This window comes from Sus scrofa, chromosome 5 (genome assembly GCF_054392235.1).
Source record: "Sus scrofa isolate SSC_HxYL_T2T_F1_AM1 chromosome 5, Sscrofa_HxYL_maternal_Yorkshire_Landrace_v2.0, whole genome shotgun sequence".
NCBI lineage: Eukaryota > Metazoa > Chordata > Mammalia > Artiodactyla > Suidae > Sus > Sus scrofa.
Genome location: NC_139387.1, coordinates 56,492,786 through 56,514,252, shown reverse-complemented (window position 1 = coordinate 56,514,252; position 21,467 = coordinate 56,492,786). Strand labels below are relative to the sequence as shown.

Genomic DNA, 21,467 nt, shown 5'->3' with positions numbered 1-21,467 from the left:
GAATCATTCATAAATGGCAACAGATTGTCTAACCGATCAGGGAAAAAAACAATCGTACACAAAAAGTAAGTCCACATTTGCTTATGGACTAGTAATTGTGAAGAGTACAGCTGCACATACTTGAAAACTAATGGCCCCTGGACTTCCCCATAAATAACTACTGACTAAAAACCAATTGGCCAGGGACAGAAAAACCATTAACCCCTTGGTCATTTGGCCCTCAGCAACAACAAGACAACAAGATCCCCTCGCGAAGTAATTAAAAGGTAACAAGTAGGACAGATTAGAGAAGGTGCCAAATGAGCTCTAATGACTTTGGAGGAAAAATTGTTGTATTGGTAATAACATTTGCAGAAATGCAAAAAATGAAGACCATCTGGGTGTATCAAAACCCCCAAAGGTTTGGCATCCACATTTTGGAAATGCAGCAATAATATCTCAACTTGCACAGGGCTATCAACCTTTACCAAAGATTAAAAAAAAATTTTTTTTTTTTTGATTTTCAGCTGAGAGAGAGAAAGAGCAAAAGACTGTGACACAGTGCTGAAAGTCAAAGATTGGTGGTCATAAATATCTGGGTTTCTCCTTTTAGATTTTCCACAAATTTGACATTTACTGCAAAATGAAATCTACTCACCAAAGAAGGTTTACTTTTGAGTTTTATGTTATTCTTACAAGAAATGTTCTCATCCGTGTAAGTCACTGAATGACTCAATACAATTTTGACGGCAATAATGAAGAGGAAAGTGTTAAAACTCTTAAATGATAGTATATGGTGTAGGGACAAGAACACTTGACTTCAAGGCATCATCTCATTTCCTGTAGCCTCTGTTTCCCTCTCTTTAAACTGTCAATCATTGTGTTTATATTTTAAGATTGTCTGAGGAGGTAAAAAGATCAATGCACCAAGGCATATCAACTCCTCTTTACCCCTGCACCTTTCTTCTCCAGGAGGTCCCCTCTGAATGAACTCCACTAGCTCCCTTTACTGAAGCTCATCTTGTGCCCCACCCACCTACCTGCCAGCAGTTGGATACCGCTGGAGAAAATTATACAACAGTACAAATTTTTGCCACTATTCCACCCACACCTGTGCTCTAAGCCCATTTAAGATTCCTTTTAGTTGCCTTTCTCACCTCCTCTCACTCCCTTTTGTTTCTCTCTCAAAACTGCACCATTCTCTTAAATAAATCACCCCATCACTTTCAGATGACCTCACTTCCCTTAAGTATGCACTACCTGCCCCATCATCTACACACACAGCCCTTTCTAAACCCACCTCATTGACTTCTCTGCAGGGTTAGGGGATGAATCACTTCTTCCTCTGTTGGAGGTTAACCCCTCACTAAGAGTTGGGATCCACTCTGCTCACATTACCTTAGGACCTTGCTTCATCCATTTTCCCCATCCTGAGGGTATCTTCTGTTCTAGCAACTCATTCTTCTGAACCTATAAACAGTCTCAACTCATTTTCATCCTATTAAACCTTCTTTCACATCCCCATCTCCCTTTAGCTGCCACCCTAGCATCTTTCTCAAAGATTCTTCTCAGCCCAGCTTCATTGGTCACTTTCACAGCCTGTTATTCTCAAAATAAAAGTAAAAAAGTTTTGTTGTTGTTGTTGTTGTTTGTTTGTTTTTTGTTTTGGCTTTTTAGGGCTACACCCACAGAATATGGAAGTTTCCAGGCTAGGGGTTGAATCAGAGCTGCAGCTGTTGGCCTACACCACAGACACAGCCACGCAAGATCTGAGCTGTATCTGTGACCTACACGGCAGCTCATGGCAACACTGGATCCTTAACCCACTGAGCAAGGCCAGGGATCAAACCCACATCCTCATGGATCCTAGTCAGGTTTGTTACCACTGAGCCATAATGGCTAAACTCCAAAAATTAGATTTTAAAATGCAGACAAAAGTATATTTTCCCTTGAAGTTCGTTCAGAAAATTTACCTATATTTTCTATCAATTAAGAGCTGAAAATATTCTAGAATGAAAAACACAATATTCAAACCCTCTGAGGTATCTGTCTCAAAGTTCTAATCATAATGAAACTATCAGAAACATAGAAAGAGTTGTAAGAAACTCTTGGTTTAGTCTTCCTATTTCAGCCTAAGTTGTAAATGAGACCTACACACTCAAGGTCATACAGTAAGTTAAGAGCAAAGTTACGACCTGATTTAAAGTTCCCAGACTCCCAGTTCAGTGCTCCTTCCTTTGCAAACTGAATGCTATTCTTTAAAATATTCCTCTTCACATATAATTCTTATTTAAATATTAACAAAAACAACATAACATTGAGCACAACCGTAAGAGGAGGCCAAAATGAAACATGATAAGACATTTAAATTAAAATGTTTTCCAGGAATTCCCATCGTGGCACAGCGGAAACGAATCCGACTAGGAACCATGAGGTTTCAGGTTGGATCCCTGGCCTTGTTCAGTGAGTTAAGGATTCAGCGTTGCTGTGAGCTATGGTGTATAGGTCACAGACATAGCTCGGATCCCGTGTTGCTGTGGCTCTGAAAGCAACTGTAGCTCTGATTCGACCCCTAGTCTGGGATCCTCCATATGCTGCGGGTACAGCCCTAAAAAGCAAAAAAAAAAAAAAAAAAAACAAATACAAACAAACAAAAATGTTTTCTAGCTTTAGTTCTACGGAAAATATACAGACATCTCAATCATATGGAAGCCTACCATTTTCACAGAGACAAAACAGGGATTAGTTTATATAATAATTATTATTAATTATCATTGTTCCATTAATTTGAATATGTAAATATAGAATCATAGTTTTAAAGATGCAAAGAACCATTTAGGTTGTCTGGCCCCACTTCCTATTATTTGTTTGTTTTTTTCCTAAAACTTGAGTCTCAGAAAGGAAGAGATCACACACCAAATGAGCCACTGTGTTTATTCCACTCAACACCTCCGTCTAAGCCTGAACTGTACGGTGATGAACGGTCAATTTCTTCTAGGTTAGTCAGACACTTGGAGGGAGGAACACGTTACCTGTGGAGTCGCACAAAGATCTTAACAAGTTCACTGCAACAATGGTTAATTAAGTGTTCCCAGTGTCTCCGAGCTGATTTTCCACTCTTAGAAGCCATTTTCTTCCAGAGAGAAGCATAGTCACTCGGTAAATGGGAGTTGAGTTTTACCGAACACCCTTTGATCTATATCTGTATATTTTTCCCTTCTAAAATAAGAGAAGCAGTTGAAGGAATGGAGGCAATTAGTAACTTTTACCCAAAGGAAAAAAGTTATCACTAAAATCCCACAGGATGCATCCTGGGTCCCACACTGTGTGGCAAAGCCTGTCTGGTGAAGCTAAACTAAAATTAGGTCCTTCTAGTAATTACATCCCTTCGAAGGAAGCAGAAGACAGAACCATGTGGTACTGAATTCTAGAACAGAATAAATCACATTAGAGTATATTTCCAAAGTATTTACTCTTATAAAGTCTTTTTTTTTTTTTTTTTTTGGCCTTGCCCATGGTATGTGGAAGTTCCAGGCCAGGGGTGAACCTGCACTGTACCACAGCAGCCACCCGAGCCACAGCAGTGACGACATCAGATCCTTAACCCATTGTGCCACCAGGGAATCCCTAGTCTTCCTAAGTTTTGTCTGAGCAACATTGAACAGTCCTTAGCACCTCAAAGGCGCCAAACCTACACATTGTATAGGCAGCCAAGGGATAAAGTTGCCTGATGCAGGCGCTCATCCCCTGTGAAGATTTTCAGTGACTTGGGTAATTCCTTTGGTCACTACACCTGAGGGTACTCCCAAGAACCTGAATTTCTCTCCACCCCGTCCCAAAGTCAAGAGGAGTAACACACATAAGAGGAGCTCTCCCAGCCCAGGATTAACAACAGTCAGTCAGCGCTCCTTACTCAAAGGAAGAAAACAATTAAGTGAAACCTTGAAGCAATCTTGTCCTGCCTGTTGAGCCTCTTCATCCCTCAATGTGTGGTTAGCAAGCGCGGCAATCAGGGCTAAGGCCTGCTATCATTTGGCCTTAATTAAAAAAGACACAAGCAGCCGAGCTGTGAATTGGAAATGTAGCTACGCACTACCCCTGATTAATTCGAGGCTCATGTTGGATTAATAACTCCAAACAAAGAACAAAAGGAAATTGTTATGCGAATTGCAGCCCTCCCAGGCCAGACAAAGGTCAAATCACAGGATTTCAATTTCATCCGGAGTCGCTTAATCAACTCCCTCGGAAGGAAGACCATATGTAGTTCTGAAAGCTACCCATTGTAGTCCTCTTGTCGCTGGACCTGAGGGACGGCGGTCATCCTCTCAAACTATTCTCAATCGCTTCTCTTCTTTCCCCTTTAATATGACAAAAACTTCATTATTACCAGGGATTAAAGAAGAAGAGATCTGCCCTGCAGAAAACAACCCAACAACTGCTGGTTTATGGAGGAAGCTGGACACTCTTGGCACCAAGCCTACAGGGCCTGTTCCCTTCCCAAGGAAGGTCTTCACCAGCAGCTAGAGTTCTAACCACCACAGGGTGACGTCATAGGCAGAGCATGGGCAGGGTTGTAGTACTACAGGACATTTATCACGCGATGAGAAAAAAAGATACCTTCCCACCTATTAAGTAAAAGGAAATGGAGTGAGGAGCTCCCTGGCAGCCTAGCAGTTAGGGACCTGGTGTTGCCACTGCTGTGGCACAAGCTCAATCCCTGGCCCAGGAATTTCCACATGTCATTTGCAGCAACACAGATGATCCTAGAGATAATCAAGTGAAGTAAATCAGACAGAGAAAGACAAATGTCATATGAAATCACTAATGTATGAAATCTAATAAAAAATAATACAAAAGCACTTTCACAAAACAGAAACAGACTCAAAGATTTCAAAACCAAACTCGTAGTTACCAAAGGGGAAATGCTGAGGGAAGGGATAAAATTGGGAGGTGGGAACTGGCATATACACACTACTACATATAAAACAGCTAAGTAACAAGGACAGGGAAGTCTACTCAATACTCTGCAGTGGCCTACATGGGAAAAGAATTTGAAAAAGAATGGATATATGTATAACTGATTGTCTTTGCTGTACACCTGAAACTAACATAATGTTGTAAGTCAATTATGATCCAATAAAATTTAAATTTTTTTAAAAAAAAAAAGGTACTGAGATTGCAGAAGGTATCCAGAGCTCTCTCTCTGGATAAAATGGAAGCTCTGCATGAGATAGGAACAGAGGTCAAAGACCTGAGAGGCAAGGCCAGCACCCCCATCCTCCCCCCATAGTTCGGGAGTTCATCCACATTTGGGGTTTCTTTCTCTTAGAGACCACACCAAGGATGTAGGCTGAGCATGGCAGGCTCTCATTAGCAAGACGGGTTTAAGTGGTTTGAAGATGTGATGACTTACATTGCAGTGTTAACACTTTTCACCCTGTCAACACCAAAGAGTTACAAATGGTCACCTTTCAGGACCATTACACCATCGTCCTACAATAATCAGGGCCCAGTGCTCCTCCGTTGACACTCCAGCAAATTAAGGCACTCTTCCAAATGACAAAAGTATAATTTCAGGGTTTTTTTTTTTTTTAATGAGAATTCCAGGGTAGCCTTTTGGATGAATGGAATTAGCACTAGTATCTTCAGGTCATAATGGTAAACATAATTCTTATCTGAGGGATTCACTAAAGTGCTTAATAAACTTAATAAAGCCCTATATGTTACAGATGCTCAGTAATCGAGGACTTATATATATAAATCGTCAGGATTTATATCATCCAATGATATGGCAAGATGTTCAGCCTCTACCTTTACAGAATGTGATAACAGTGGCTACTTTCCTTCAAAAAGTCTTGATTAGTCACTTGGGAAATTCATTTACTCCTCTGAACTCCCATGCCGTTTTGTCAGGATTTCTTTTACTGAACCTAGAATTTTCTCATGTGTATTACGTAATTCATTCATTTATCCTTTTACCCACTGGGCAAATAGTTTTTAAGTATCTTTGTGTCAGGCATCGTGCTAGGCACTGGAGATAAAAGGATGACTAGAAGTAGACACTAGCCTTGCTCTCCTGGTCTTTACAGTTTAATCAGTGAGACAAATACACCAATGCTTAAATAAACGTAAAATGTAAATAAAGTCTGTGTCACAAAGGAGTCACATGGTATAATGAAATGTTAACTTGTTCAGGGAGGATTCCCTGAGGAATTGAGACTTTTTACTCAGATGTAAAGTAAGAATATAAGCTGAACTTTGCGGCAAGAGAGGAGACAGACAAGTCTCTATTCTCTGAGAGAGTGTGGCAAGTGAATTGGTCTGAAAGTCAAGTGGTCTGAACCCAGATGACAAGAGTGAGAGCAGTGTGGGCAGAGTCTGGAGGGGCAGGTGGACCCTAAAAGGTAAAAGGCAACCTTGTAGGCCATATCAAGGATTTTGGTGTCATCCTTAAAAAAACAAACTAACAAACAAACAAAAAAAACACAACAGGAGAAAACCTCTAAGATTCTTTAAGAGGAAGTGGTCAAGATACAAGTAGAATTGTGTAGCCATTGTCATTTGCTACCCATTCTGCAAGCTCTCTAGTGGTTGAAAGCAATTTACTGTTGTCCCTTCCCAGGGCCCAGCACAATGCTTTTGCCCAGCAGAGCAGCATCTCCCTTTCAAGGATGGGCAGGGCTGATTCAGTTGCTATCACAGCTCCATACATGTTCCCATGCCTAAACCATACACTTGATGGAAAGGGATGATCCTCTCAGAAAGAGAACCATTCCTTGATGAAAGTTCGTTTCAGTTCAGTTCAATGTAAAAGCATTTTAATATGATGTCAATTCAATACCAGTGAAGGAAGGAATGGCTTTTAACTTAGCTGCACCACTGGAAGATGGCAGTCAGTGCTCTCAACAAAACTTCTGACCGGGAGTCAAAAAACTGGCAGGCTTCCCGTCTTGAAATCAATTGCTATTGTCTGGGTTGGATGTCTTCTCAAGGGAAAACAATGATTTCTGCCTTCTAAGATATCCAAAGGTGTAATGGCAAATTAACTCCTAAATATTAAAGTTCAAGTTTTATATTTCAATTTAATGGGTATCAAAAAAGTTATAAATGTATCTGTGAGTCATAGTTCCCAGGGAGCATTCATGCAAGCTACTACGTTCCTTATGTGACATGCGACGATCAAATAATGAGCACATTCAGGAAGCAAATTCAGATGTTTGTTACACATGATAGAACAGCTGCATCCAGAGCTTTCTGAGGATTATTCTTCAAGTTTCTCTTAAAGCCACTTCATTTCCTTTCTGAAAGGCACTATTACTTGATCTGCATAGTTAAGACAAACCTCAGAAATTGGATGAATGTTAAATTTTTCATATTAGTCTGAAATACAGAAAAGCTGTCCAAATCCCAGATATAAAATGTACAATTATCTTGTAGACATTTTAAGTCTTATGTCGTCTGATCTGGAGGAGGAAATTTTATCTCAGTACAGAATTTGTTGACTATTTTAGATAGTTTGTAAACACGACTTCCAATTATACTCAACAAAATAAACAACCAAATTAGCTGCTAATCCTGATTGTTCCTTTTACTTCATTTTGACATAGGCCAAAAAAAATAGTCCTACATTTGGGGTCATTTAAACACTGTTGCCTGAAAAAAAAAAAAAAAAAAAAAGCACAACACAAGAGTTGTGAGTTAAGTTGTATTTAGGGTACAATGAGGACTATAGCCTGGGAGGCAGCATTTCAGAGAGCTCAGAGAAACCACTCCAAAGAGGTAGGGGGGGAAGTTAGTATGTATGTGACTTTTGTGAAAGGGGAGGTACAGTCAACCAAGCACACATCTTGCAGAAGTTTGCTGCTAGTGTCACGAAGGTTACTGCTAGTCACAGGGAGCAGATGTCATCATGAAGGATTTTAGGGCTTTTCTAGATATGAGGAGATGCAAGAATTGGGCTCATAAATAAAATCTTCTCCTGAAAATTTCCAATTATTCGAAGACTGGTTCTGCCAATTTTCAGGAGTGCCTCACTCCTGTTCTCCACCCTAAACTCTTTCAGGGTGTACTGAAGGTCAGCAGCTGTAGCGCCCATGATTTAATCCTTGTAGAGGTAAATGGCAAGTGTCAATCTCTAGTTGGCAATACTTATCCTTAGAGTTGACATAGAAAAAAATCATAAAGTAACTTCCATTTGCTTAAGCAATTAAGTGTATCTTAGACTCAGATATATAAGTCTGAGGCACCAGGAATATAGCAGTAAATAAAGCAGATACAATCCCTGCCCTCAAGATGCTTTCATTATCTTTTCGACATGTAAAAAAGTTGTGATTTAGGGCAATATGTAAATTACACTGGGGTTATATGAGTAAGTGTTAAATCTATGTTTCAGAAATTCAGAGTGTTAGGTTTGAAGCATTCTGCTATGCTTCTCTTAAGACACCATGATCTTGTAATAAGGACTTAGCCAGATTCCCTCATGTCAGAAGCTAATTTAGACTAAGACAAGTACTGTGAGAATATTCTTTAACTTTACTAAGCTATTAGAATACAAAGAAGTACATGATCGCTTCAGCACTTTGGAATATAATTGCAATGGAGCATAATGGCTAGAATGAGTTAATTATGCTTTCCAAGATGGCAGACTTCTATTTTACACACTGTAAACATCTACTTTGTTTTACCTACAAAACAATTTCTTTCACCATATTATAAAGTAAATCTCATTCATACAATCAAAATATCAAGCTAATTTTTTATTAAGACAATAAAGTAATAAAGTCTATTTCCATCTACATTGTGCTATATGACATTAACCAAAACCAAACCAAGTTTTAGAGCAAAACAAATCAATTTAGATTTAGTCTCCTAAATAACTGCTATATGACAGTCATGAAAAGTAAGCAGTATAGCTTAAAAATAACCACTAGAATTCAGAGAATATGAGAATTCAGAGGCATTTGCTCAAGATGAAAATTAAGCTTCAAAACAAATTGAGTTGACTAAAATCGCTTTTTCTTTTTTGGCCGCACCAAGGCATGTGCAAGTTCCCAGGCCAGGGGTTGAACCCATTCCACAGTAGCTACCCAAGCTGCTGCAGTCACAATGCCAGATCCTTAACACACTGAGCCACAAGAGAACTCCTGAGTTGACTAAATTCAACTACATTTCAGATATTTCTTAATATGTATAATAATTTTCAGACATTAATTCCAAATTATTTTGCTCACAGATGCTGCTAAAGTAACAAGTGAAAAGGGTCCCTAATGTATTAGGATTGGACAGAATGCATCAAAAGAGACTACAACCCTTAATCTCCATAAAACACCTAACCTGTAACTGCCTGTTCAGAATTTTATTTGACCTAATTATAAAAAGATAATAAAGACTAATTTTAAGCACTTAGATTTTTACTGAGCAAAGTAGAGTAAGATTGGTAATCCACACCAAATTTCTCTTAGCATGTTGGCAATTTTAAAAATGGTTTCTCCGAACATGATAATCTATATGTAAATTTAAAATGTGATAATTAGGAGAGTTCCTGTCGTGGAGCAGCAGAGATGAATCCGACTAGGAACCATGAGGTTGCGGTCAATCCCTGGCCTCATTCAGTGGGTTAAGGATCCTCCGGCACTGCCGTGAGCTGTGGTGTATGTGGCAGACTCAGCTCGGATCTGGCGTTGCTGTGGCTGTGGTGTAGGACAGCAGCTGTAGCTCTGATTTGACCCCTAGCCTGGGAACCTCCATATGCCTCAGGTGCAGCCCTAAAAAAAGCAAAATAAAATAAAATAAAATGCGATAATTAAAATTATTCCACTTACTAAATTTTAGATTTGCAATTACTTAAAAAAATCTTTATTAATCACATAAAAAGAAAAAACTGTGGAAAATGTTTTTTAAATGTTAACTGTCTTTTTTAGGGTATAATCTTTTTCAAAAAAAAGGAAGGGAAAATAAAAAAAAGAAACAAAATAGAAAGCTCCTGAATAGAAGTGACCTGGGCAAAGCTGGGAGGATGAGCCTTTGTACTTAAAGGATACCCCTCTGAAAGTAGAAATGGAAAGAAAGGACTATGTAAGACTGTGATGCAAAGAGTGTGGCTGCCAGGAATCTGAGACCATTGTAATCTCAATGTGTCTCTAATGGAAAGGAACCTATTTTTCTAAACTCATACAAAAGGTCTGAAGGTCACATAAACAATGAAAGGAATCCAATGTAGAGAGAAAGAATTGAAAGATACTAGTTGAACTCCAGTTTTCTTGCTTAAACATCTCCATTTTTATTTTTTAACATAATCAATTTGCTAGCAGTTTTCCCAAAGAAAATATTATTTTAGATACAGAGTGACTGTATGGCCTTTAAACAGTCACAGGATGAGTCCTTCTTAAGCTGTGGAGACTCTCTATCCCTCTCTACTGGTACCCAGTGCTTATTACAGGGAAGAGGAAGAGGAAAATATTCCTCTCAAATCCCCAAATTAGTTGACAGCTAATAAACAAGTGGGAGATGGTAAAATCCAAAGAAACTTTCAAAATTATTCACAAAATGAAATGGCACACTTTACAAAACACCAATACCTGTAATTACTGAAAAAAATAACATTCCATGGAATAAATAACAATACTCGTTTGTGGCCACCCAATTTTCTTCTCAAATGAATCAGAAGAGTGAGCTGGCTCGCAATTAGAGTGAATATTAAGATTAGCAGGACTAGAATAATAAACACAGGAACTCTGTATACTTAACAATTAGCTCCTGGAGACCAGATTTTCTTTCTAATCCACATCCCTATAATAGATTTGGATTACTGTATGTAAATAAATTCTTAAAATCTGAACATTCCCAACATGGCTTAGCTTCTAAGCCAGATTCAACATACTTACACTCTTAAAAAAGTAGTAAGAAGAAAGCAAAATATCTCAAGCTATTTAGAGTACACCTAGTGAAAAAAAAAAAATAGCAAAGGAAAACTTGCCTTGGCAGTTGCTTCCTAAAGGAAATGATTTTGACAGGGTAACCAAGGAAGTGAAGGTTTCAATGCTACTTCAGATGGCATAACGTTAACATGCAGAGTTTCTCCAACCTACTATTAGATGTTCTGAGTATAAATTATTTCTTATCTCAAAAGAGAGACATCTGAGAAAGGCTTTTTTTTTTAAAATCATTGATTGTAATTAAATATTGGCTGGGAAAATGCCAGTTAGTACTGTGGATAGAATTGGTAAAGCCTTGACTATGGAGGAGCTGTTAACTTTGATTATAGATGCTAAATTGCTTGCAAAGATTCCTTTAAAGTTCTCCACTGAACATCTGCAACAGAGTTAATGTAATCCCATCCACTCAGAAGAGAAAGCCACCAGGGGAATAGTGTATCACCATCACAAACTCACACCAACCTCCAAGGACTTTACAGTGATTGTGAATATAAAATATAAAACCCCAAGCTACAGCAGCAACGACGCATTTAAGAAAGATTTATACATAGGGAAACTTTTAAAAGTTAATTTGAAAGCCAGGTGAGCCCACAAAGGTTCCGATCATACCAGTAGAGTTATATTATAGTCTCATTGCTTGACATGAATTTTTCACAGCAAAACATCTCAAAATTGCCTCTGATTCACTACTCAGCCTAGTCTGATGCATGGAACCTCTTCATTCATCTTGACAAAATTCACAGACACCAATTCACAAAACTTTTTGTATATCTAGCGCTATTAAATACTCCTGTTTCCTCAGAACAACTTCTCCCTTGATTTCTGAAATTCCAGACTCTTAAAATTTGAAATTTCTCATGATCTTACACTAGGTCACCTTCTTTATTCATTTCATGTGTTAACTTACGCCCATGCCTTCAAGCACCATCTCTGTGAAAAGTACACTCAAATCTGCTCTCTTGCCTTTAGATGATTCTACTATCTACTCATATCTACATATTCTACTACCTTCCATACCATCATGTGAATGTCTTGCAGGCAATGAAAGTGAAAGTTCATCATGGTTAAAACTAATTCTGTATCTCCTCCTGCTTCTCCTCAATGTTTTCTAAGTAACACCACTCACTGAAACTCCTCAACATTTAAGAATAATCCCTGGCATTCAGCAAATTATTAGGTCATATTAATCCATCCTCCTCAGTATCTCTCAAGTTTGACACCATCGTCTTATCACTCTACTTTTCGCAGAAGCATAGCAAGATAAGATGCCAGCCAATGGATGGTAACCACCCTTCAGCATGATTTCCCAAAGCTGTGTCCCCTCTGTAGAAAGGTTATTCAAGTGGATACCTAAAAGTAACATAACATGATATTTTTTAAGACCAGGGTGAAAAGTCCTAAAGAGGGCAATGTGAAAGCAGGAATGGACCTCATGTAGAGGCCCATTCAGGAGCCTAGTCTTCCACCAGTCAGAGCTACCTTCCTGCCCTCAGTTCCTCCAATATTAGAACCCAGCCAAGCTTTTAACTTTAGGTTACCATGATCTCTCTCTGGACCACTACCTATCTTGAACTACTCATATCTCTCTGTCTCTAGTCTTCTTCCCCTCCAACATACCCTCCACCCCACGTCTAAATGCATCTCTCTCTCTCTCTCTCTCTCTCTCTTTTTTTTAAAGGGCTGCACCTGCAGCACATAGAAGTTCCCAGGCTAGGGGTCCAATCAGAGCTGCAGCTGCCAACCTACGCCACAGCCACAGCCACAGCATCATCAGATCTGAGCCGCGTCTGTGATCTACCCCACAGCTCACAGAAATGGCGAACACTTAGCCCACTGAGTGAGGCCAGGGATCAAACCCACATCCTCAAGGGCACTAGTTGGGTTCATTACCACTGAGACACAACAGGAACTCCTAAACACATCTCTTAAAAATGCAAATCCAAGCACATCAAACTTTTTCCAACACCACCAGAAGTCTAAGAAAAGTTCAGCATTTTTAAACAAGCTTCCTGGGGCCTCTTCAGTCTGGTTCCTGTTAACCGCTTGCTCACCATTCTCTCTGCTATCCCAAATTTCTCATTTTGCTGTTCCTTCATTTCATCATGCTTTCTCTCGCTTCCGAGCCTTAAAAAATGCTATTCTACAATTTCTAAGGTTTGACGGTGAGATGGAGTTCGTTGGCTGCCTTTGCCCTTGAGCACCCTGTGCAGTCAAAAGTTCTTTAGCAGTCAATACTTTCATAATAACAGTCCTTTTTAAATGTTGATCTTTTCTTCTCGCCTGTAAGATCTCTCAGGGCAGGCATCATAACTGTCCTCATCTGTGCAAATTTCCTAGTACTTGGCACAGTGCCTGTCACAGAGCACAGATTACTAAAGACTGTTGGATAAATGAAGTTAGTAGTTTTCTTATAATTCAGATTAACAGAAGCCATGCATAAGATAATATATCAAATTAAAGTAGTAATATATCAAATAGCTGAAAGGAAGGTTGGTCTGAAGTTACACTAAAATGTAGACAGTAGAAAAATATATACTGATTGTCTCATAATGAATTGGGTTATCTTCCTCTAACCTCTTGAATTTACATGCTGCTCTGCTGGTATGATAAACAGACTGATTTAAAAATCAAATAACAGACTCTAAGAAGTTGTAACAATCCCAGGATTAGTATAGGATGATAACTAAGGGATCTGCTTTATTAAATCATGACAATAAAAGTAAAATCCCTCCATCTTTTCCTGGATTACATTTAGAGCTCAAATCAGAGAGCACTAAATGAATAATAATGAATGTATGCCTCTGCAAATGACTTAAGATTGAATCACATTTTAACTAGACTATATTTATAAAGTCCCTTTGGATGACATAATTATAATTCAAACCATACACTAATTAGCAGCAAACATCTATTTAATATTGTTTAGTGAGTCTAAAATATATTTTTGTTTTTAAAAACAAATAGAGAGAAAAAACATTTTGCCAAACACAAGAATGTTAAAGGCCTAAGGCAACAAATAAGTTGATGCTACTTAGAAGCAAAACCAATCATAGGTCAAAAATAAATAACCATATTTTATTTTTATGAGAAATAATAACGGCTTAATATACTCATATATAGAGACACAGCAAGAAAATTTCAAAAGTAGTTTTTCCCCACATAATGATGGCATCTTTAATAGTGAATTTACACTTTTCTATTTTCTATATTGCTTAGCAACTGTTGATAATTACTTTAAGAGTTCGCCTCATCAGTTTTACACATTTAAATGTATTCAATGATATATTTACCAAGAGCCAAAAACTTTCCCAACATTTTTATTTTTAGATATAACTCCATTTTGCCTTAGCTTTGCCTGTCCAGTGAGTACTTTTTAATTGAATTTATGTTTTGCACTTATGTATTTTTTTAAATGCTGGCCAGTCTCTTCCAGTATCATTTCTCTCCTAAAGTTCTTATGCTTTTTTTTTTTTGTTTGTTTGTTTTTGTCTTTTGTCTTTTTGTTGTTGTTGTTGTTGCTATTTCTTGGGCCGCTCCCTTGGCATATGGAGGTTCCCAGGCTAGGGGTTGAATCGGAGCTGTAGCCACCGGCCTACGCCAGAGCCACAGCAACACGGGATCCGAGCCGCGTCTGCAACCTACACCACAGCTCACGGCAACGCCGGATCATTAACCCACTGAGCAAGGGCAGGGACCGAACCCGCAACCTCATGGTTCCTAGTCGGATTCGTCAACCACTGCGCCACGACGGGAACTCCTCTTGTGCTTTTTTAAAGTCCCTGAATAAAGAAGAAATTAGGAAAGAAGCCCTAATGATTCAAAATATAGGAGTTTAAAGGTAAAAAATTTCAAAAAGGATGACAATCAACTTTTAACCTAAGATATTTTTGGATTGCTCTATTTAATTAAAGAACTGAGAAATATTGATAGTTTGTATTTGTCACATCAGTGAAGTGCTTCATATGTGCCAGGCTTGGTTATAACTGCCTTATATGTATTAATACATTTGATTCTTATAACAATGCTTAAGGTAGGTCTTGTTTTCACCCTTGTTTGACTGACTGACAGGGAATTGAGGCTCTGGGGTGGAAGCGGTAAGGTCACATGCTCCATCACAAGGTGAGTAAAGGAGGGGTCTGGGAGTGAACTGAATCAGCCTGTCTCTAGTGTTCATGTGGCTGTGGTATGCCAAATTCATAAAACATGAATAGTAGTCATTTTTGCATAGTTCGTCAACAAAAGTAGTCTTCTCAGACTATGATATCCTTACGTACGCTAGTTTCTAACTTACCAACTATGCACTAGTCTTTTTAAGTCATTCATAAATTAGCTCAGCACTCTGACAACATTAACCCATAAAAATATTATGTAATGACCCATTTTTACACATCTTGAAGAATGAGAATCCCTGGCACACCGCATTAAAAAAAAAAAAAAAAAGAAAACATGGCACAGTTGGAGATTATACTGTGGGGAGAAAAGCAAAAACTGAGGCAGGGGGTACATTTTAAAGAATTATCGTGCCAGCTGTGACTTCTCAATTTTATCCACAAGGGACTGAGGGTACAAAAAGCTATTTTAAGCACAGGGTCAAATCTATATTTTAGAAGTATCACAACAAGAGAAATATTAAATATAAACTGGAAACTAAGAAGTTATATAAAATGCTGTTAGTGTTTAGATACAACAGTGAGGCCTAAATTAAAGTAGTTAGAATGAAGAAGAAGAAGACTGCACAAAAATCAACATATAGACGGTAGATAAATTTGAGCTGGCAACTGATAGCAATGGGGTTGTTCATGAGTTAATAAATCACAGGGAAAATTATAGGAATGGATAATATTACATAAACATCAATGTTTCTGACATCCTTTTGATTTTCAGAAAAAGTCAGAGTCAACGCAAGAATAATAATACAAGCCATGGTAGAAGAAAAGAGAGATATCATTATAAATATTACTTTTGGTCATACACCACTCTCATACTGAAAACTATTAAAATATGCATTTTAAAACATCACTTAAATTATTTATTTCCTGAAAATACCCTTTTTAAAATAATTTTACCTATAATAAAATCAGCCAGAATTGACCAGCAATATATTGTTACAGTAAGGCTTTGATATTATACACTAAAAATTTAAGAATGAAAATATATTTCTTGTCCAATTATAAAAGCTACAATTTTAGGTAATACTTCCATGGCAAATTTAGTATTAGTGTGGTAGAATTTTCTGCTATTAACTATAGTAGCTACCAATAAATGACCTTTAAAATTAACTCATTCATTCATTCAGTTAGTCAGTAAGACCATGCCAGTTAAGTACTGGGTGATAAAACTATACTAAGCTCTTTGAAAAGTCTAAGTGAAAAAAAAAAAAAAAAGGTATGATTACTATCTGAAAGGCATTTAAAACTTAACTAAGGAAACTAAATATTGGTGCTTTTAATAGTAGAAACTAAACATGTTGGTGAAGAACGTTTCATTTTCAACAAAATTTCCCTCAGACTATTCTCTTCCACCATTTACTAAGACTAAATGGAGCAGGTCACATAGTTTACACTTTGTAACACTTGAACTTTGGGGGTACTTTTCCAGGGAGTGGTGATACTGCAAGGTTTTAAACTGGAAATCTCAAACTAGAAGTGGATTTTGGAAGGTCCTAAATTACATGAAAAAATCTGTGTATGAGCACATTTGTGAGAAGAAAGTCCATAGATTTCCTAAAAATTTCAAATCGTTCTACGACCCCCCAGTAGGTTAATAGCCACTGGGTCTTTTATTTTTGCTGTACAACGAACTGATTCAGTTATACATGTACACACATCCATTCTCTTTCAGAGTCTTTTCCCACATGGATGATCACAGAACACTGGGTAGAGTTCTCTGTGCTGTACCGCAGGTCCCTGCTGGCCCATCAGACCATTTATCTCAGGGTGCGTGTGCCAATCCCAAAGCCCCCATCTTGTTTACAATGATGCTTAGTTGGAAGTGTAATCTGAAGACAACAGTTTTTACATGTCATTTACATGTTTTATAAATCCAGTCTCTCCATTCCAGGACCTCCAATTTATTAGGACTTTCAATCTCAGCCATGAGAAAAGCCTGACTGCTTTGATAATCCAGGTCATTTTTCATTTCTGAAGGAGAAAGTAAAACACTCCCAACACATTGATAGTCACAAAAAGTTTTGATATTTGGAAGAAGACAAAGAATTCCATTCAGCTTCCAGAGAATGAGCGAATAAGAAGGCATTTCATCTTCCCCAACTCCCCTCTCTCTCATTTCTCAAACACAATACACTTGGAAACAAAAGGCAGATTATGAAGTTTGCCAAGGAAGCCACTTGTTTCTCTCCCCTCCCTGGATGCCTCAGCCCTCCTCTCTGTGCCGTTCGGCACATCTGGTGGCCATGTGTGGCAGTGCTAATGAAGACTTTCCTGAGTGAGTTACAATTAGTTCCGACTGCCGTGCAGCTTTCCTGGGCAGTACCAAAGTCAAAGACAGGATTGGGGGCAAGAGGGAGCCCATAACTCTTTCACTTCACAAACCTGAATTCTCCCCTGCCCCTGGGACTCTCATCACCACCACTCCGGGGGAATTTCTGAAAAAAGGTGTAAGCAAATACTTTCAGAGTTTCCTCCTTCCTTTCCTCCAAAGCAGCATTTTACCCAACTTGATTGAATGCGACAGGCAGGCAACAGTATGCCTATGATCCTCTGAACAATAGAGAATTGTTAAACAGATGCCATTTCCCCTTTTGGTTCACGTGTTATACTTACCTAACAATTTTATCTCCTTTAATAGAATAAACTTGTGTATTTTCCTATTTGATAGATTAGAAGGGACTGCGGAAGCAAATGCACTGTATACAATTAGGCTGTCTTGAAAATGCACACTTTTGTTTACTCTAGGCCTCTTCCCCCACTTCTCAATCAAGCTACTAATAGAGCTGTTTTAAGTTTCAACGAGGACCATATTAACTGTGGGTCTCCACATGAAACAGAATGCTAAACCCCAGCGTCTCCTGACGATGTAAGCTCAGTCTCCCAAATCCTGTTTTACATTTGTCTGAAATCATACTTCTTTCTACCCAACGCTTTTTTTTCTGTACCTAGTAAATTAGGAGTTCTCAATAAATACTCTATGATGGCAGTGATAGCCTTTGTGAGAAGATTCTAAGTGACTCGGAGGGTAGAAACTTAATATAATTATTTTTGGCAACCTGAACCTATATCTTATCCTAATGCCATCTACTTTTTTTATTTTACCAACTCCTGTCTTAGAATATGCAGTTATTCAGTATGATAACCAATGATAATAACCACAGTTTATATTTCCGTCGATTATACACACTTACACACACATAGTCCACACATGAACCCCCATAACTATTAACAGTTACAAATAAACATTTACGACTAAAAATTCAAAATCAGAAATAAAAACTGGCTTTCTCAATGTATTATTTGAAGCTATTAAAACATATACGTCAGAGCAAAAAGCATCCCTAAAACAAAGAAACAGAGCAACAAAGAAACAGCAAAGAAGAAAACTATGGGAATGTTTTTTTCTTTTTTATCAGAAGCCAAAACTAAATGATACCACATCCAGGAATAGTGACCATAAATAAAATGTAGTAAGCATATTAGATCAAAAAAACAATAATTCACAGTCCTTCAACTCACTGGCCCTTATGCATAAATAATTTCTTAATGAAAGAAAGAAAAGCATCTCTCTCACTATGTATAATTGAAAATATTTTAACTTTATGCAACTTATATTTCTACATCCATTTATCTTACTGCTTGACCCTTGTTCATTACAAAATAGGAATGGTTTCACCACATGGTGCCAATCCTCAAGCTGGAGAAAGTTTAGTCCTGAACTGGCCAGCTGTTTGTTTCAATGTCTAAGTTATCCTTCCATCTCTGGCCCTCTCAGAAATAATCAAATGAACAAAAAAAAGATCTACTCTGCAGATCTTTTATAAGGTGTCCCCCCCTACCACCAATACAAAAGAACTCTCGAGAAAGAAAAATCACGCGCACACGCACAGAGAACTTTTTTAAGAAAGCTATAACTATAGTGACAAAAATATTGACATTTATCCACATTTCAAAATGCCAATAGAATTCTAAAATTCAGAGTAAGTTAGCAACACAAATACTGCATTATAGAATGACGTGCTTTTCACCATTAATTTTTTTCTTTATTTTTATGAATAGGAAGTTGACTCTACCAGCCATAATGACAGTTAATGACAACCTAGTGAGTCACTGCCTTCTGGGCCTTAAGGAGGAGTAGGTCCGTGTATAAATGATAATTAAGGCCATTAAACATTCCATCACTGCACTTACTTAACAGCTTTTGGCATTCAAATTCTCAAATGCTTCTACTGTACCCTACCAAATGATCAAATACCATGAAGGTACACAGGGTTAATCTGCAAGGTAACTAACTGGGACTGCTCTGGTACTTCTAAGAAATGAATCAGCCTGAGCTTTTTATGTTCACCATCCACCTTCACATGTGAGCATTATGTCTTCATCAAGCTGAATAACAAACTGTACACAAATTGAATACACAGTAAACTGCACCCTTATGTTGGTTGACATGGACTCTTGGTCCTTGTGGTTTGCTCTGCGATCCAATGCTGCTGTGGCAAGTCAGATTGCTTCTAGAAGTGATTCAAATTTATTTTTATAAGCTGTAGATTTGGTGATTTATAGTATGATCACAGCCCTTCTCTCAGTGTTTCAGAAAGGCGGTGAGGGAGGAAAAACTGAGTAAAATGACAAAGAATTCACATATTGGATAACAACTTGAAAAGTTATTTAAAATTGGTAAACATAGAAAAGGACCTGACTTCCGGATAATGATAGATTCTTTCATTGTATGTACCAATGTTTAAATTAACATACACATTCCATTCTTATCTCTCTTAAATTCAGCAGAGTAACTGTAACTCTTTGCAAGGTATGTTATCAATGTAAAGGCAATAAAAAAGTCACCCTCTTGTGAATTACTATTTACAGTATTTCACAAGAATGGCATTCACACCCTCCAAAAGAACAAGGCTGTCTCTTTAAATTGAAGGACACTGCCTTGCACTCTTCATCAGTTAGCATTAGTGATGGGGAGAGAGGGCGGGAGAAAATAACAAACCATTTTTTTATCAGTTGAACTTTCTTTGACCCTTACAAGCTACTCAAGTACGCACTTAAGACAATTCCAATAAATAACATATAATATTACTAAATAACATACACAGACAAGATAGTAAAAGAGTGAATCCTTATAAGTAAGATAGTTGATACCCAGAAATTAACCATCTTGAAGCCTGTTTCTTGGCATTGTCCTTGATGGCACAAGGGGAACTTGCATTTATGGATGGGGACGACACTTCATTACTATAATCAATAATTCTTTGAATCGGGATATAAACTTGCTGTAAGTCAACTGCAGCTAAAAGAGCTAAGTGAGTTTCTAAGAAAAAGAGAGAGCCACCTTGTCCCCATGTTGACTTAAAATGTTTCAATGTATCATCATAGTTATTATACTGGGGGAGTGTCAAGGAGGCTGGCAAATAAAAAATGCAGTGAGAAGGATATGATGAAATATATCATTTAAGTGATATTTAGCTTAAAAAGTTCAAAATATTCTAGTCAAACTTATTTCTATTCCAAAGTTAAATATAAAATTGTATGAAAAGATGTTACATCTCATAAATGTGCACTTGTATATATCTATAGTTACAAGAATTATTTATTCATTTTTACTAAAATATTTCCTCAAAATAGAGACTAATTGGTGTCTGTCTAGCAATTTCCAACACTACTTCTCTACTTTAGTGCCACTACATGCTATTATAGTTTTAAATGTACATTTAATGCTAGTATTACTGCATCTACTGCAAGTTGTTAAACGGAGCAGTGATAAAAGCAGTAGCCCAAACTTGACAGTTAAATGCATAAAGAATCACGCATGATGCTGTAAATACTTTTAGGATCCTTTCTGAAGGCACTCATTCCCCGTTCCCTAAAAAGAGATCCAAGAGAAGAAAAGAGTAGAAATGGAGATTTAAAATATGACAAGAGTTTCTGACTATTTAGAGAGATTTAATCACACAGTTGCTAGAAGCAAAAACAAAACCCTACCAAAATTAAGGGAGGAAGACAGAGATAAGCGGGTTACCAAATAAACCTTTCTTTCAGCCAGAAACCATGTGGATGTGGAGGTTTCTTCAGAGCAAAACATGTGCCTTGAGTTCCCAGGAAGCTCTGTCAGTGGCAGGGACGTGGAATTCAGTGGTCCTGGATATTCATTGCACCCAGGCTTTCCTGTTACTTTCTGAAGCAATGACAATACCAACTCTAGCAACCAGGAATCAAAAGGGAATTGCTCTGTGTGACCCAGAAAGCAGGATTTCACCACAGTCCTGTGACATGTGACGAGGTTTTGGGGAGTTCCAGGGTCAGCTCCAAAAATCCTAAGGAGGGATCTTCCCTTTGTGAAACAAATTAATTACACAACCAAATATTGCCACATTCT

General features: G+C 37.9%; 1 protein-coding gene across 7 annotated transcripts in view; it reads right to left on the bottom strand.

Moving 5' to 3' along the window:
* Nucleotides 1-21,467, bottom strand: part of SOX5 (SRY-box transcription factor 5) — a 527,302-nt gene that overhangs the window by 466,533 nt on the left and 39,302 nt on the right. For 5 of the 7 annotated variants that reach the window (XM_021092957.2, XM_021092961.2, XM_084956585.1 and 2 more), the window contains exon 1: nucleotides 21,111-21,291. The exons of the other annotated variants lie outside the window; for them this stretch is intronic. The gene's annotated coding sequence lies outside the window, so the exon portion shown is untranslated. Of the gene's footprint in view, nucleotides 1-21,110; nucleotides 21,292-21,467 lie in introns of those variants that run through there. 7 annotated transcript variants of the gene reach the window in all.